Below are 17737 nucleotides of genomic sequence, written 5' to 3'. Positions count from 1 at the left end.
AGGTCCTATGTTGATGGGAATTCCAAGTCCTGACTTTTACTGACTTTGGAAAATGAGTTAGAGGGGGAAGAGAAAATAGTGTACAGTTAGCACCAAAGATAATTCTGTAGTGAAAGCCAAGATTAGATAAATGCCACATTATTATTCATATGCATACTTATACTTCAAGTACTGCCAATTTATGGGAATTTAGGCTCCAAATCATAGTTGGTAGTCCCTTCAGTACCAGTACTTTTGAATACAACAACATTCTAGGGCAATAGGATAATTTGCACACTACTTCCAGGGAATTTTCTGAAAAATTTTAAAGTATATTTCACATCTTGAATCAAAGCTGGAACCTATTTATTCGTGATGTGACTTTACATCTGATTACTAATTCATCATTTACAGGTGCATGGACCCCTCAGGCTATTTCCTAAATTAGTGTTACTTTAAATTTGCCTGTACCTTAGCATCATCTGAGGAGCTTTAAAAGGTTCCCTAATGCTCAAGCCATAGCACATACCAATTAATCAGAATTTCTGGGGGTAGGACCCAGGCATCAATATTTTTAAAAATTCCATAGGAAATTCCCATGTGCAGTCAAGTAAAAAGTGCTGTTTTAAATCAATGGTTCTCAAACTTATCTAACATAAGAAGACTTCATTGATTAAAGACACAGATTCCTCCTCAAAATATTAAAAATAGAACCACCATACAACACAGCAATTCCACTTCTGGGTATTTACCAAAGAAAACAAAAGCACTAATTTGAAAAGATAGACACACCCCTAGGTTCATTATAGTATTATTTACAATAGTCAAGATATGAAAGCAACATAGTTAAGATATGAAAGCAATCAATAGATGAATGGGTAAAGAAGATGTGGTATGTATATACAATGGGATATCACTTGGCAATAGTAAGGAATGAAATCTTGCCATTTGTGACAATATGGATGGACCTAGAGGGTGATAAGTGAAATAAGTCAAACAGAAAAAAACAAATACCATATGATTTTATTTATATGTGGAATCTAAAAAAAGGGAGAAACAAACAAACTCATACATACAGGGAACAAACTGATAGTTGCCTGAAGGGAAAGGGGTAGGGAAATGGGTGCAAAATGGTGAAGGAGAGCAAGAGGTAAAAACTTCCAGTTATATAATAAATAAGCCACAGGGATGTAGTGTACAAAGAGGGAATACAATTAATAATAACTTTGCTCCGTGACAGACGGCTGTTAAGTCTTATTGTGGTAATCACATCATAAGGCATATAAATGTCAAATCATATTGTTCACCTGAAACTAGTATAATACTGTATGCTGCCAACTACACTTTAGTAAAAAAAAAACACCAAAAACAAACAAACAAAAAAACCAACAACAACACAGATTCCCAAGTCCTAGCCTGGGTCTACTTCATCAACATTTTGAAGAGACTGTTGGTCTGTGTGTTTAACAAGCACCTGGTGCTTTGTATCACTGAGAAATTTGGAGCACCGGTTCTAAAACAAGAATCCGGGTATGGCCCAAGGTCACTGTGGGATGCATTTCCTCCTCCATCAATGTAGGCCAAGCATGCCAAACTCTCGGCCTGTGGGCCGCACATGGCCCACAACGAATATTTTTGTGGCCCAGCCAATATAACGGTGCGAGCAGTTATTTACGTTTATGAAAGGCAATGTCTCCTGTCAGATCCAGAATTATTGACATTCACCTTGGGTCAGTTTTGAAAGTAATCACTGAGAACAAGATTTCCCCTGAAGTAGGAAAGATAGTAGCAGAGAAGAGATGCCAAGTGTCAGAAAGAAAACATTAATTTTATCAGTGCTCCTGTTCTTTTTTTCTTTATACTGTACTTTTCGAAATAAACCTACGTTTCTATGAAAATTGAAGCTTTTGTTTCTTTGGGGCCCACATACACTTAAACCTTGTTTATTTGGCCCATGTTAGCCTTTGAGTTTGACATGCGTGATGTTGGCCACGCCTGAGATGTTTCCTTCATGGGCTCACACGCCATTTTCACAATCTGCCCATTGGAGACACCCATGATACAGTAAGTATTTCCTGCTAAAATGCCACTGCTTTCCTTCCATTTTATTTCCTAGTGTTTACATCTCTTACTTCCCTCCCCTCCTAAATGAGTAGGCTCTTGGAACATGATCAATGAAAAGGATAGTGAAGGTTTAGGTCCCCACTTCCCTTTAGGATCACTTTCTAGACTGACACTGAACACCTGAGAGTTTTCTCATTATTCGGAGGGCTAATGATCATTATCACTGTCACACCGGGTTACATGCTTATTCACTTGTGGGTGTGTGCCAAAAATTTTGAATACTTACTAAGTACCAAAGATATTATATGCATCTCTCTATATCAGTTTTATTAGGTGGGTAATTCTGCCTCCATTTTTTCAGATTACAAAACCCAGGCTCAGACAAATAAAGGCACTGGCTTAAGAGCAAATCAATAGTAAGTGGTGAAGCCCAGATCTGAACTACAGCCTGGCTGACTTGGAAGCCAAAATACTGTGAAACCTTGCATCAGTTGAATGCAGGTACATTTTCTCATTGAGATACACAACCCCATCTCCTGTGCACCACACTTGTGACTTCATGCTGTGGGACTGGTAATCACAGACAGAGCCTCATGCATCCCCACACGGCAGAATGGACTTTGAGCTGTAGAAATTGACCACCTGACTCAGCTCCTAGCCTACGGGTTGCAACAGGTGACAACGAAGCTAATTAGTACCAACTGTAGTGATATTTATCATGAGGTGGGTGCTTCCTGCTGAGAACTGGTTGAGACCAATTCATTATTTCATGGGCATCTACTGAACAGCTAGCAGCTGGAAAACCAATTGGGTCACTACAGACAAGCTCTGTGTATATTGTCACTGCTTTAGGAGAAAATGCTCTCTTTTCATCTTGTCACTACGCAGCCAAACCAAAAATGCCATTTCAGTACAATTTCTTCTTCAGTGACTGTTTATTCCCCACCCCCCAAATAATTATGTGAATTGTTATTAATTATTGTGAAAAGGGAAGAGTTCCTCTGACTACTTAGAGACAGACACAGGATCTTGGGAACAGTCTTCTGAACTCAAGAAATATGGAATAATACACATGCATTTTTAAAGTAAGAGGTTCATATGAGATAGACATCTTGGACAGAGTGGTCACATTTTGGAAGTTAGAGAAAAGGATGGCCTGTGTTTAGGAAAAAGCTCAAACAAAACCGTCAGTGAAAATTTGAGGTGCATTTCATCATTACCTGTACCTAAAGAGTCTCTTAAATGCAAGACACATAGTAAACTTCCAGGTGAAAATAAGCCTTCATAAACACAAACATTTTCATGGTACATTCCAGCTAAAAAATACCCAACAACAAGGTGAAGAATCTTGGTAATAAGTTCTTTCAGATGCAAAGCCATTCCTAGAAAGTAACTGCTTCAAACCGTCAACTACATGACCCGTTGGAAACCTTGCTGGTGCCAGGTGTTAGAGTAGAGGTAACCCATCACAGTTACACTGCAGAACAAAAAGGAAATTTCAGTTTTCTTATTTGCAAAAAGAAAGTTTGTTTCCCTTACAAACTTTGTTTGTAAAGAATAAGTGGCTCTCCCTCTGAATTCAATCCTGACAGCTAGTCAGAATTTTGTAGAGAATCAGAACAAGCATTACTCATTTTTAATAAACATTTTATAATGGTCTCAAATTTGCAGAAAAGCCTACACCTCACAGCCTGTTCTTCCTATAGTTAACATCTTCCTTCTTGTTACATTAACATAGGTCATTTGTCACAACCACTGAACCAATATTGATACACTATTACTGAAGTCCATACATAATTCAGATGCTCTTAGTTTTTACCCAATGTCCTTTTTCCCTTCCAGGATCCCATCTAGGGCACCATATTCCATTTAGTCATCACGTCTCCTTAGCTTTCCCTAGTCTGTGACAGCTTCTCTGCCTTCCCTTGTTTTTGATAATCTTAACTGTTTTGAGGGGTACTGGTGGTCGGGTATTTCCTTGAATGTCCCTCTATTTGGGTTTGACTTTTGTTTTTTACTTTTGATTAGGTCTAGACAAAGATCTTTTCAGGTCTTATAAAACATAAGGGCAAAAAAAAGAATCCAAGATTTGAGGTTAGTTGATGAAAAGCGAGTATAACATGTGCACACATACATATTTAATTTTTATCAATTTGTTTATTCCAAATTAATAAAAATTATGGATAAAGCAAGGTGGGGATATGCCATCATACCTGACAATAATGGTCACTGAAACACACCCAGGTCAAAGAAGCTTTTCCGGTACAGATTTCCTTTACCGACCCTTCTCTCTCTCTCTCTCTCTCTCTCTCTCTCTCTCTCTCTCTCTCTCTCTCTCAATATGAAACCCAGGTTGCTATGTGTAGGCTGGAATAGGGATGAGGTACAATCTGAGAGCAAACTTTCACTTTATAAAAAGAATAGGAAGAGATGAATATATGGATTGCTTTACATGTTAAAAAGTACCAGCTTTCTTCAAATCAAATGTCTAAATCCTGCTTAATTAAAAAATAGGAAGTTGATATTTGGGTATGGCTTGGGTTGGCATCCAACCCTTTGATTGATGTCGTATGAATTAGAGAGAAGAGATTATTGGAGAGAAGAAAAAGCGTTCCAATCTGACAGGAAAGAGTATAGGCAGCATTAACTCCAGTGCTTGTTAAAACAGGAAGGATTAATAGCAAAAAGAGAGGGAAGAACTGTGAATGTCTTTAGTTTAGTATCTTCTAAAACGCTTGGGGTTTCTGAGAATGGCTCACCCAAACCACATGAAAGTGATGGTAAGGGATTCAGCCACACTACTTCTCTAAATCAAGAGCTGGGACTGCTCCACTTTCACCATCAAACCATCTTACTTGAAGTGGAGCCACAAATTAAATTTATTTTTTATTGAAAAAGCACTAAATCCTTGCAAAGGGGGCAGACACAGCATTCTGAAATATGGGTCCTCCCCCTACCCTCTGCCTCCCGCCACTCCTCCTTGAGAAAGTTACACCATGTAAAAAGAGAGCCAGCTTCTTTGTCTATGAATTCTTCCTCGACTATGTAAAAAAGGTAGTAATGGCGTTTAGCTATAGAATCCAATAGAATTCATTTATCAGGTGTTCTTTTTTTTTTTTTTTACAAGCACAATAATAAGTAGGCTAATCAGATTCAGAATGTTGTTTTGGCAAGACTGTCTAAACACAATTGTATGATAGAGAGATCTGTGTCTTGCTTTGTGGGCAATTTCTTTCTGAATTTGTAGGATTCATGATTTATGCTTGAGGAGGTCGAAAAAAGAACATTCAGTCTCCATATGTCACTTAACAACCTCCTGCTGATAAAATAAATCTACATTTGGAGGGTCCACCCATAGAGTCAAGGAATCTCCCACATTAGCTCATTACCAAGCCACTTAGGTCAGAAATTATAGAGGGACCATTAAAAAAACCCAAAAGCCTAAAGTGTTTCACTATGCATAGACGCTTCACTTTTTTTTTTTTTTTTAGTTACTGTGGTGGTTTTGCCAGCTGTGACAGTGCATGGAATTAGTCTAAATTTAGGAGGAAAATAAAAGAATTCAGCCAGAATAGGTCCCTCCTCACATTAAAACTATATGGTGAGTATAGATCTCAGAGAAGCAAAGGGGAAGTGAGGTCCTATAGCCAAGGAGGCACCGTGGTTCAAAGGCAGAAGTGTCTTTTTGTCTCTTTTTATCTGCCTGGAATTACTTAGATATGCGTATGCCTAAGGCACCGAGATGAACCAGATGACCTCTTAGGACTGTGTCTAGCTTGGTGGTTCTATTGATAAACTGCTACTTTGAAGTACTGAAAAGGACTAGAAAAAACTGGGTTTAAGTGCTTGCTGAAAGATCAATGCTAGAGACAAGAGTAAACTGATTTTTGTGATTGTCATCCAATACCAAGTCTCACCCATCCCCCAATTTCCACACCCAACCTTTTCCCAGTGAAGATTCTTTGATGTTTAACGAGAGACCCAAAGACTGAGGGTGACTAGAGTGTGGAAAGGGATAAAAATATGTCATGGTGGTTCATTTCTAAGCTGAGATAAATCCCCTCTTAAGGGGAACATTTATGTAGAGTTGGAGACCAACAGATAAATAGATATCAAATGCCCCAGTGTTCAACCTGACCTAGTTTTTAAAAGAAGAACAAAACAATAAACAACTCAGAGACAAACAAAAATGCATGAGTACAAATTCCTTTGGAGACAAATGATCAAATTTAGGGCACCTTAGGGATTTTTCTCTGTCCTTTTTGCCCTCCAGGGGAAACACCACCTAAAAGACTTACAACGCCCATTTTAAAGTCCATTCACATGGAGTTTGAAGTTTTCAGTTCTGGAAAAGCCATCTGTCAATAGAATCCTGTCTGAACCGAGTACTTCATTAAATGATGTGTGTGGCAATGCTCGTCAGGTAGGAGAAATGTGATCACATATTTTAGAGCACACCCAATACATGTGTCAGTCAATTATCATAATGGAGTGGAATATTTTGCGCTGTGCAGATCAAAATAAAAATACACAAGGACAGCCCTAGCCAGATTTCTCAGTGGTTAGAGCATCGGCCTGTGGACTGAAGGGTCTCGGGTTGGATTCTGGTCAAGGGCATGTACCTCAGTTGCAGGCTCCTCCCCAGCCTGGGCCCTAGTCAGGGCTTGTGCAGGAGGCAACCAATTGATGTGTTTCTCTCACATTGATGTTTCTCTGTCTTTCCCTCTCTCTTTCCCTCTCTCTAAAAAATCAATGGGAAAATATCCTTGGGTGAGGATAAAAAAATAAAATAAAAAAATCAATGGAAAAAATATCTCCAGGTGAGGATTAACAAAAATAAACAATTTTTAAAAATGCACAAGGACAATATTTTTCTTAAAAAATATTTTTATGCAAAGAATAGGAGCAATTTTCATAGTAGTCTGAGTTTTGTTTATAGACATGTGATGATTATTTTATCTCTGAAATTGGTGGCTGCTGAGATTCAGAAAGTGCCCCGTGTGCTTCTCTAAGAGTTGAAAAAGGAGAGGTGGGACCAAGGAATAATATGAAACCAGATAATGAAGAGTTAAGAAAAATTCAGCCTGCTAATGAACTCCATCCTGCCTTGGTGAGACCACCCTCCTTTTAAGTAAGAGGTAATTTAATATGCATCTAACTCAGTTGTGTTTGGGCTTCATCCAACCTAAGAGTATCAGTGTGATAAATTATAACGAATTGTCTGCAATACTTCACAGAGTGACTATAGCAGACATGAAAAACAAGATCCCTAAGCCTGATTTTCCAGCTCTCTTCGAATACTTTTCGCCTTATTCAGATCCCTCCAAAACTTGAAAATGTTTCTTACAGCTCTCCCACACGGAAAGCTATGCGCCTTGAGCCCCGTTTGATTAGATCCACAGTTGTTGGCTGTCTCTATTAAATCAAGCCCCACTCTTGAAAATGACACCAACAGTGAGACCAGCCAAATAACATAAGGAGAGAACTAGCATGGCTCCTTCAGTTTCCAAAGGGTTTCTTTACATGTTAATTTCCTTTTGTAATCCACACTGGGTATGCTGGGAAGTAGGTTAGTGACATGGACTTGATTCCTATTTCAGATTCTAAAAAAGCACCTGGATCCAGGCACCCGGTGTCTGTGGGGAAAATGGGCAGAGGCTGAAAAGGGATCAAGAAACTCAAGTTCAAGGAGGGCCTGTCACTACTGCTGTGAAACTTTGTTCCTGTCACTTAACTTCTTGAGGGCACAGTTTCTTCATTTAGGTTAAAAGCCACTGCCCTGGAGAAAAGGCCACCTCCTTTTCTTTTAATGGCTTTCCATTGTTCCAGCTCTTCAAGATGCAAAATCAGGACTGTTATCCTAAAGACATGGTTCATAAATAAAAGCGATTGGATTGGTATGAAGCTGTTCCCTATCCTGGTCAGAGGATAGCGGTCTTTAGGGTAACACACAAAATTTGTGTCGAAGAAGAGGCAGAATGGGAAATTTTTTTTCATATTCACATGGTACAGATGTTGTTTTGTAAAGATCCATAAGCTGGTATTTAGGACTGATTCTCTGGGTGAAAATCATGCTACTTATATCAGCTTAATTTCCTCACCGGCCAAATAAGAAGGGCACTTTGAACTTGTGAGTCTCCCAAGAGCAGGAGACCACACGCTTCTCTTTTCTCTGTGCTGTGTTTTGTGCCTAAGACAGTTCCTGAGAATGAGTAGTTTGTACTCATTTCCTATCGGGGTTGTAACACATTACCACCCACCGAGAGGCTTCAAACAATACAAATTTATTATCCTACAGTTCTGGCGCTGCATTCTCTTCTGGAGGCTTGAGGGGAGAATCAATTTCCCTGCCTTCTTTCCAGCTTCTTGAGGCCGGCCTCGTTCATTGGCTCATGTCTGGCCACCTTCCATCTTCAAAACAGCAATGGCCTGTGGAGTCTTGTTCACATCACATCACTTTGATTCTGCTTCCATCATCCCTTTTCCTTCTGAGTCTGACTCTCCTGCCACCCTCTCACATATAAGGACTCTTGTGATCCCAGTGGGTGCACCCAGATGATCCAGGATCCTTAACTGAATCCCATCTGCAAAGTCCCTTTTGCCATGTGAAGTAACATATTCCCAGGTTCCTGGGATTAGGAGGTGGACATCTTTGGGTGGCCATTATTCTGCCTACCACAGCATGCAATACACATTTGATCAATCTGTAAATATTTCGAGAAAATGGTAAACTAAAACTTTGAATTATTTGTATGTTTAGCTAATTCCCACGACCCATCACTAGCCAAAGTCCGGATCACATGCAATTCTCATTCCTCCCAGTATGCACTTCTGATTCCTCCCAGACACAGGGCCTTCTTACTCATTTAACCTCAGGGTCACTGGACCCTGTTTTGGCTCAAAAAATGCACTGGTTCTATTTTGCCTGGTGGACAGGCTATTGCCTGCTGGTGGACAGACTACAACCTGCTGTGACATATTTTCCTAACCAAGTTAAGTGACTAGCTTACTGTCATATAGAGACAAAGATATAGCCATAATAGAGATTTAAAACTCCTGTTAACGTAAAAACAAACAAACAAACAAAAAAAACACATTGAAACCTGTAAAGAATTTTGTGAGTTTATTTGAGCCAAACTGTTGACATAGCAGGCCTCCCCTGTCAGGTCAGCATGTGGCCCCTTTAGTCCACACTCATGTCTACTGCTTTTGTATCTTGGTTCACATTAAACTCCTTTCTCCAATTACTATTTCAATCACATCAACCAACAAAAAAGAGGAGCTGGTCATTTTCAGGCAGGAGTAGAGGCACAGAGCATTTTGAAATCCTATCAGAGAAAACCGAAGTTCTGCCATTATTAGCAACCTCGAGTCTTATATCTTCTCCTTCCAAAATAAACCCCACAAATCTAAGTCACAATCACCTCTCCCACCAGAGGTGCTACCAACCATCATGTCGATCAAGGTCCATACATCTTATGTCAAAACTTCCAAATTTGTCCTACTAAGTTATCTCCAACTGCCACTCAACCCTTCTCCCACCAACGTAGTTTCAGGATAATTTTGGCAGGCAACCAATAGGAACTTTAGTGAATGACAATTCCATATTTTCCTTTGGAAGTGTTGAAAGGCGTTTTTAGGGGTAAAATAAGAGTTTCTAGGGGTAAAATAGACAGGTTTAGGAAATTTTAGAAATGAAGGGGTCCATGGAAAAAACACAGAGCTACAGAGCTGCAAAGGGCACATTTCCATAAGGGTGCTGGAAACAGCAGAAGGGATACATTTACAAAAATAAAGGAAGAAAGCCCCACATCCAGAGGGAAGAAGAAAGCCCAGAGGGAATAGGGAAACAATAAGGGAGAAAAAGGAGGGAACCTCACATACTGCATGTGAGGTTTGAGCTCTGGAGTTGCTATAGTGACCAATTTAAGGGGGATAGTGACCAATCAAAGGGGATATCAAGGCACAAAGATCTGCAGCCTTTATAAATTGTAGAGAAAAGGGACTTAGTGGAACTCTTTCCCCCTCCCCACGTGAGAGTCTATGCTTGTTTCTCAATGAATTTCCACTTTTTGCTATAACACTATTCATCCGTGGTTTCATTCTTCGACTCCACAAGATAAAGAACCCGGGAACCATCTGCCCAGGTGAACACCACGCATTCCAGTCCAATTTTCCAATTGTTTGGAAACAACTGACATTTTAAGCCTGTTAGTCTGTGTGACTTGGGTAAACCAGTTCTCAGTTAAAACAATCACAGGAACCTCATCTTATCTTTAACTTAATTATAGTATTCAGAAAGGGATGACAACCTACTATATTTGTCCAATGCCAGTTCTATCAATGTATCATCTGTAACTGGTGTAAAAGAGTAATTTGGAATAATTGAAAATTAATTAAACACAACACTGTATGTTGAGAAAAAGAGATAAGTATTGAAAATCAGATTGACATGCAACAACACTTCAGAATTTTATACCCCCGGCGTTTTTGTCTTTTAAATCTGGCAAGGATACCATGTTATATCAGTTAGAAAGTCCACAGATTTACTTATTGATTATCTAAGTACAAACAGAATATCTCTCTGTGGCCTAGAGGAAAAAAATTGTGCAAGACTCATAAGGTGTAAATTTTCCTGAGCAATTTTCTCTGCAATTCTCATAGGCCATTAAATATTTAGCACCTACTGTTTGCAAATATAAACCTAATTGGGGTTTAACAAAGCATATAGCTCTCACTGAAGAATGAGAATTTCCATGGGAAAGTCTAGTTCAAAGGTAAATAAATTTCTACGTATTTTTCCTAATTTAATTCTGTATTTGTGAACATAAGCCTTAAAATGTAAAGAAAGTGGGCAAACTGATATATATATATATATATATATATATATATATATATATGGAATTGATAATATTTAATATCAAGAAGCAGGACAAATAAACACAAAATAAAGTTGATTTATATATATATATATATATATATATATATATATATATGGAATTGATAATATTTAATATCAAGAAGCAGGACAAATAAACACAAAATAAAGTTGAACTTCCAAATAACTACTTCTGGAGTCAGAAAATGTCATAACTTGATGGCAATAATGTCTTTCATATGGCAAATAGAAGGTACTGTGGAAAGTTCTGTGTCTATATTTGCCAGGTCAAAGGCAAAGTTGAAGAAATTGATTGAAAGGCAAAAAAAAAAAAAAAAAATTTTTTTAAATTAAACTACTTTTTCCCAAGGCAATCAGACCAGGAAGGCAATAAGAGTTTCATTTTCCTGTATACCTGTTTTTCACCCCACTCCCTTCCAAAATGCAGACAAGGGCTCTAGCTAGCTGCAAGTGGTCACACATCTGGAAGACTATTTTAAAACACATTCAAAATGTTTTGACTACATGATGCCAAGCATCTGGCAATACAAACTTCTCTTAGGTATTTTTCTTCTACAGAATTCAGTCTTGTGTAGACAGTCACTGTGCCAGATTTTGAACTACACGTTTTATTTGTGGAATGACGGAAATACATATGCAAAGGTAAGGTTTTCCTTATGATTTTGATTTAGTTAGATCTAAATGATGTTAACAGAGTTGCCATTGATTCTTGCATCATTTGAACTCTCCCTCTGCCCCCCAAAGCCCTTCAGTGGCCTCTACTGGTCATTCCCACCCCAGGAACATTCTCTCCCAGATGAGCAGCACTCGCTTGTCTAAATACTAACTGACTTTATTGGTTTCATTCCACAGCAAGGATGAGGAAAAGCGAGGCTTCTAGTTTTCCCTGTCTAATAGGAACCAGCCTTAGGAATACCTGTGGTTCACCAACCATCCCCAAACCATTTGCAGGATCTTGAGGTAGGAGGTAGGTATTCTTCATGTGAGGTCGCCTCCTGCTAAATGCAGACTAGCTCAGCCTTTCAAAGGCCTTTCCCACAAACTAAGCTAACCATCCCTATCTCCACTCCATTTTCAACTTTTATACTAAGTCTTAAGTCTGATGACACCACCGTGGGTAAACTATGCACGAATTATCTGAGTTTTGTAGCTTGCAATCTATCGCAGATCACACATTTCTTGCTTTTGAGCTTGGAGAGGAGGAATAAATTCATCTTCATCATGTACACACCATCTTGCCACTTAGCACAGTGCTAGACACAACAAATGTCTGCTGAACTGTTCTGGATAAAATGCAGTCTGCTCCAGATCACCACATTTCAAGCATGCAATAAAATTAAACAGTAGCCAGGTCTGTGCCTAAGCAGTGTTCACAATTTGGACAGTCATGAATAGCTGACTAGTGGGACAGGTCTGCCAGAACCCTGCTTGCATTAGGGTGCTACTGAGAAAATACAAAGACTATATTTATCATAAACTTTGGAGACAGTGGCATACCAGCTTGCATTACTTAGCCTTCCTTCAGACAAAGAATATACACTAAGGGGAGAGAATCGTTCTGTCTCTTTCTTCATCAACATTCCCTGACATGTCTGGCTTCAGCTTTACCAGTCGCTGGGCTGATCAGGGTGCTGGGGCATGATCAGCAATGATGGCACCACAGCAATGGAGGCCAGCACATGGTTGTGAAGGTCACATTGGAGGTGAGTGACGGCCAGCCCTGGGGTGCTGGGTGGGAAAGGCAATGGGGTTCGGGTGCTGGAGTCCAACGAGCTGCCGTTAGCATCGCCGGTGGTCCTCGAAACCCCTTGCAGCCTTCTTTGGGAGCGCCCAGGAAAAAAGTGGGGGGAATTTGAAGACCTCAGAAATCCTAAATTGCAGATGAGGTGACAACTACAGAAACATGGTTTATATTGTTAACAAGATCTCATTTAACTAGTTATGTATGATCTAGGAAAACCTGGATTTGATAAATGGATTTCATACAAAGATAAAAATAGAAAAAGCAAATTTTACGACATCAAGCAAGATATTTTGCTATTTTAGAACATATATGTTATATATAATAGCATAAAATATTGCTATTTCACTTTTAAATATATGTTAAATCAAGTACTTGAAGCAGTTTCACGATCCTCTAAGTTAAAAACATACCTAAGAAAAATGTAGAAAGCATCCTTAAGGGTTAACAGTTCTAAGGTAGAGAATGTACTTTAACTCAGAATTCCTTTAGAAAATCAGCTTTCTCTGTAGGTTTTACAAATAACAGCAATTGGTGGCTAATCTTTCTAACCTTGAGTCAGTTTTGTGTTGATGAAAAAACAGAATCAGGGATTATCACTTCTACAAAGACTGTTTAGACATCTAAGTGACATAATCACTATATAAAATATAATTCCAATTATCTCAGTTTAAACACCGCCTAAGAGTAAAAATCATTTCATTTTCTACCAGGGAAACTATTTTAATAATTTTAACCGCTTTTCAGATTACATCAATTCTTTGAGATGAAGTATGACGGAGAATCAAAATAATCTTTGTAAATTGAGCTCTATTGCAAAAAATGATTTCCATTCTCCAGCAGGGATGTTAAGGGATAACCTTTCGAGTGTCTTTCCCGTGTATTTCTCTTCTTCCTCTACCTCTCCCGTCCTTCCCAGCTCAAAGCAAACCTGACACGTGAAAACAGACTCTGCTTAATGACCCCCTTCCCTCTGCTTTCTCCCATTCTCTTTCCTTCTCATTCCCAACTTTGCATCTCTCTTCTCATTTTCCTTTTTTCTTTCCGGGGAATGACCACCTCAAAGGATTAATTCAGAACAGGCAGCAGAAAATGGTAACAAGAGTGGGCAAATCAGGATGTGGATTTAAAATCAAGAGGTATTTTAAAGGAGGAGAGTTACTCAAATTAAACATATGTTAAGAATATGGGTTTGTTGTTCATGGCATACCTGCTGCCTGTGATCCCACCCTCAGCGGATCAGCCTTCAAGGGCAGAGCATTCCCTAGTGGAATAATAAACACAGCGGCTTGAGTGGATAGGGATCTAAGCAGCCCAGCGCGCTTCCTTTCCTCTTGGTCTGACTTCACTGTTGGAACACAGGTGGAAACTGAACCTGCTGAACTAGTGAAATGGATCGTGGCCCCTCTGGCTCAGAGCCAGAGAGAATAGAATTCAGGCTCCAAATTATCAGGCTCTGGGCATATATAAATTCTAATATAGGTCTTGGCATGGAGAGCAAACTTCATTTTAATGGATACTGCCTGTTTTCCAACCCATCATCTTTCTTACCGTGATACATGTGAACTACGCAGTAAAAAATCCATTCATTGGTCACTTTAAAAACACGCTGTGCCTAACATTAGAATGTTTTTCTTTGGGCTAACCTGCCATCGACATGAGGGTATGGAAGATTGTGTTCTGCAGGTAAAAATGAAAGCCTTGCCCTATATTCTATACTTTCATTCTTCCCAATGTAATGTATTTTGCAGTCCTTGGCTGTCCTAGAATTATGTACCCAAACATTATTGATATGAGCTAGTCAACTATACTTATTAAAAGCAGAAACTATAAAAAGTAGAAATATATGATTTATTTGCTCATTTATACCCTTCTTTACTGTAGAGGTGTTTTGAGGTTCAGAACAGTAATATAATATATTTATGGGCCGAATTCATTCTGCTGATAGGTAAGATTCTACAGTCATGGGTCCCTCAAGATAAGAATCCACGCTATAGACAACATTAAAACATCCATAAGTGTTTTGAGGGAAATATTTTAAATTTGGTATTGAAATAATTAATATGGGTCTGAGAAGCTCAAGGGGCTCTTTCCCCATGTATTTTGATATTATTCCTAGAACATAAGAACTACCCATGAAATTGTTACAGATTTATAAAGGGTAACTGGTTTCCCTTTATACTGTCTATAAAAAATAGGACTTGGCTAACTAAATGAATGGTGTTGGGAAATAAATACTTTCTAAGTCCCTCAAGCATTTCATAAATGTATGTCTATGGACTATAATATATAAATAACAAAACATTCCTAACTCTTCATTTAAGCAATCAGGCCCTTGATGTTTGATTACTAGTTCAGGTTATCACACACACTTAGCATTGATAGATTTTCACTGCAGTAACAACATCCCAAATCAGCAGATATCATATCAGCGGTCCTGATATATGAAAATAAATTTCTATTTATACAAAGGATAGTGTGGAGAGTGTGATTATTTACTTTTTTTAAAAAAAAGATTCATTTATTTATCTCCTTTAGCGAGCCATGGATGATTTAAGAACTGGCCCTCTTTCTTCCTGTCGTCTGAATGTGTGATGTGTTCCAGAACTTGGCTCAAATGTCCCTCTTACAAAGGAGAGAACATACTGTAATGTTCTACAGGCAGGAGGTTTATGTTAAGCCTGTCTCAGTAGCTTTCAATATAGGGGAAATTTCAGTTCCAAAATTTAGCAAGTCTTCACACTTTTACTAAGTGCATTGAAGGACATGGCATGAGACACAGAGAGAACATGGTCAGACGTCTGGCTGTTGGGGGGTAGGGGATGATGGGCAGAGCACAGGTAGGTCTTTGCTTTCCCTGAACATCTTCCCCCAAATTGAAGTCCTTTAAACAATTTTCATGGCAGTAGGGTTGACACAATGTTATTATGCCTTTGATGAAATGATGTTCAAGGAAGCCAGGTTGGAGACAAAGGTGGCGAGACACACTAGGAAGGTGGTGGGGGAGGACAGGCGGTACTGTATTTGTGTGCTCATGCTCACCCAGCTGCCCTGCTCCCAGACTCGGTCCCTTTGCATTCCAACCTGACTTTGCTTCTGTTCATAATGAGCAATCCTCTAGGATGGGATGGAAGTTCCCTGGGAAACTCCAGCACCGGCCAGCGGCGGGTGGTTCGCCCTTGGACAGCAGCATGAGCAGTGTTCAAGCAAGACGCATGGTGACTTGGCAGGGAAGACGGACCATTCAAGAGAATTCAGAGTTTGAATAAGTTGGTCCAGAGAACCACAAAAGTTTCTCCGAACTCTGAGATTCTACAATTCTATATATTAATAGTCTCATGAAGAAAGTATTACGTCATATATGAGAAACAAGCACACACAAAACAAAACAAACAAAAAACAAATCTCCCTTCATTCTCCATATGGTAGAACATGGTTAAACTATCTTAAAATAGGAGTTTGATCTAAGCCTGGGGTTTACATTTCCATTTACTTAAGAAATGATGAAAAGAAAAAACAAAAATATATTCTCTGATTACCAATATTAAATGGGTATGGATTCCGAACTATGGGTCCGTAGTTCAGATTGGCTAATACAATGTCTCTGTTGCTAAAACAAAATTAAATTAATTTTATAATGGAAATCTCCAGGAGTCCAAAGAAATTCTGTGCACTTCTGTCTACCCCATATTTTTCTTTGTGTGTGTGTCTGTGTGTATGTGTTGTGTGTGCACTTTGCTGTTAAAGGAGCACATTTGCTTTGATTGTGGAGCTCTTTCCAGACATTAAAAGCCACTGTTTCTAGTTTTTATGCTTAGAAAATGCTCAAAATGCTCCCCCTTTCTGGGGGGGGGGGGAACTAAATATTGTGCCACCTCTGAGAGTCAAGCCCTTTGAGCCCATCAACTGTTGTTGGAAACCTTCTGATTCTATTTTTGTAGAATCTTTGTCCCCTGTTTTCTGAAAGGCTCAGAACCCTTAAATGAACAATCTTCTAGTGGCAATTTTAACATAGCTGCATGCTTTTATTTGTGCCGCAGGTAGCACACACGGTAAAATACATCATTAAATCAATGCTGTTCCCATACAGAAGCTCTTTTCCAGGAGTTGTTTGCCGGCTGCCCCGCTGTGGGATCCGAGGGTGGGATACATTTGATTTTAGGCATAAAAAAAGGGGGTGGGGGAGCCAGGCTTTTAGTGATGGAGCCTTTCAGGGCCCTGGGGTCACTCATACATCTCGAGCCACAGACCATAGTGTGTGACATCGCTGTTCACACAGAGCCCCACCAAGGTTAAAAACCACATATAAGACAAACGAATTTACTAAAACGTGGACCAGAAACAGAATAAGCCAAAGGGAAAACTTGTGTGTAAGCTGCTTATCTGCTGTTCTTGGGAAGGTGAGGGGATCCTGGCAACACTTTGTGGGCTTTGAGGACATTTTGGCCTCTCTCTGCATCATGCTCCGGAGCTATTTCTTCCATTTTTTTTCATGCCGTCTCTGTAACACAACCTCTTTACATAGTTTATCTCAGGAAATGACAATTGGCTGTCGAATCCCATACAAATTGATTGGATCTGACAGCTTAAAGGGATAAATCTTCTGCAGGGAAGAAAGTTTTTACTTATACTCTTGTATTTTCAATCTTTTTTTTTTTTTACTCCTTTCTTGCTTAATTTTATTATTTCAATTAGATCATTTAAAAATCAACACATCACATACCAACCTCCCCTAAGAGCAATCATAAGATTTGATGATTTTTCTGATACACAGGCTAGGGTTTCAAATTTGCATTATTTTATCTACTGAATTAACTATGAGTTCTAAACCAAACTAATGCTGCCATGTGTTTTTAAACATCTCTAATCTAAACCATCTGGAGAGGCACGGTTTTGCAAAGGCATCCCTTTCAGGACACTCTGTGGATTTTGTCACTGCTTGAGGTTTTGGCAAACCATCAACATTACTATAATTCTCTTTCATGAAATATAACTTTTGACTAGGATTTTAGAGTCTTGGGTGTGTGTGTGCATTTATATGAGTGTGGGTACTT

The 17737-nt window shown here is 39.1% G+C and overlaps 1 protein-coding gene across 7 annotated transcripts in view; it reads right to left on the bottom strand.

Annotated features, from left to right (window-relative positions):
• Positions 1 to 17737, bottom strand: part of DYNC1I1 (dynein cytoplasmic 1 intermediate chain 1) — a 283693-nt gene that overhangs the window by 72672 nt on the left and 193284 nt on the right. The window lies entirely within an intron of this gene.

Source organism: Plecotus auritus (assembly GCF_963455305.1).
Source record: "Plecotus auritus genome assembly, chromosome: 4".
In the NCBI taxonomy this organism is placed as follows: domain Eukaryota; kingdom Metazoa; phylum Chordata; class Mammalia; order Chiroptera; family Vespertilionidae; genus Plecotus; species Plecotus auritus.
This window is presented reverse-complemented; position numbering and strand designations above follow the sequence as displayed.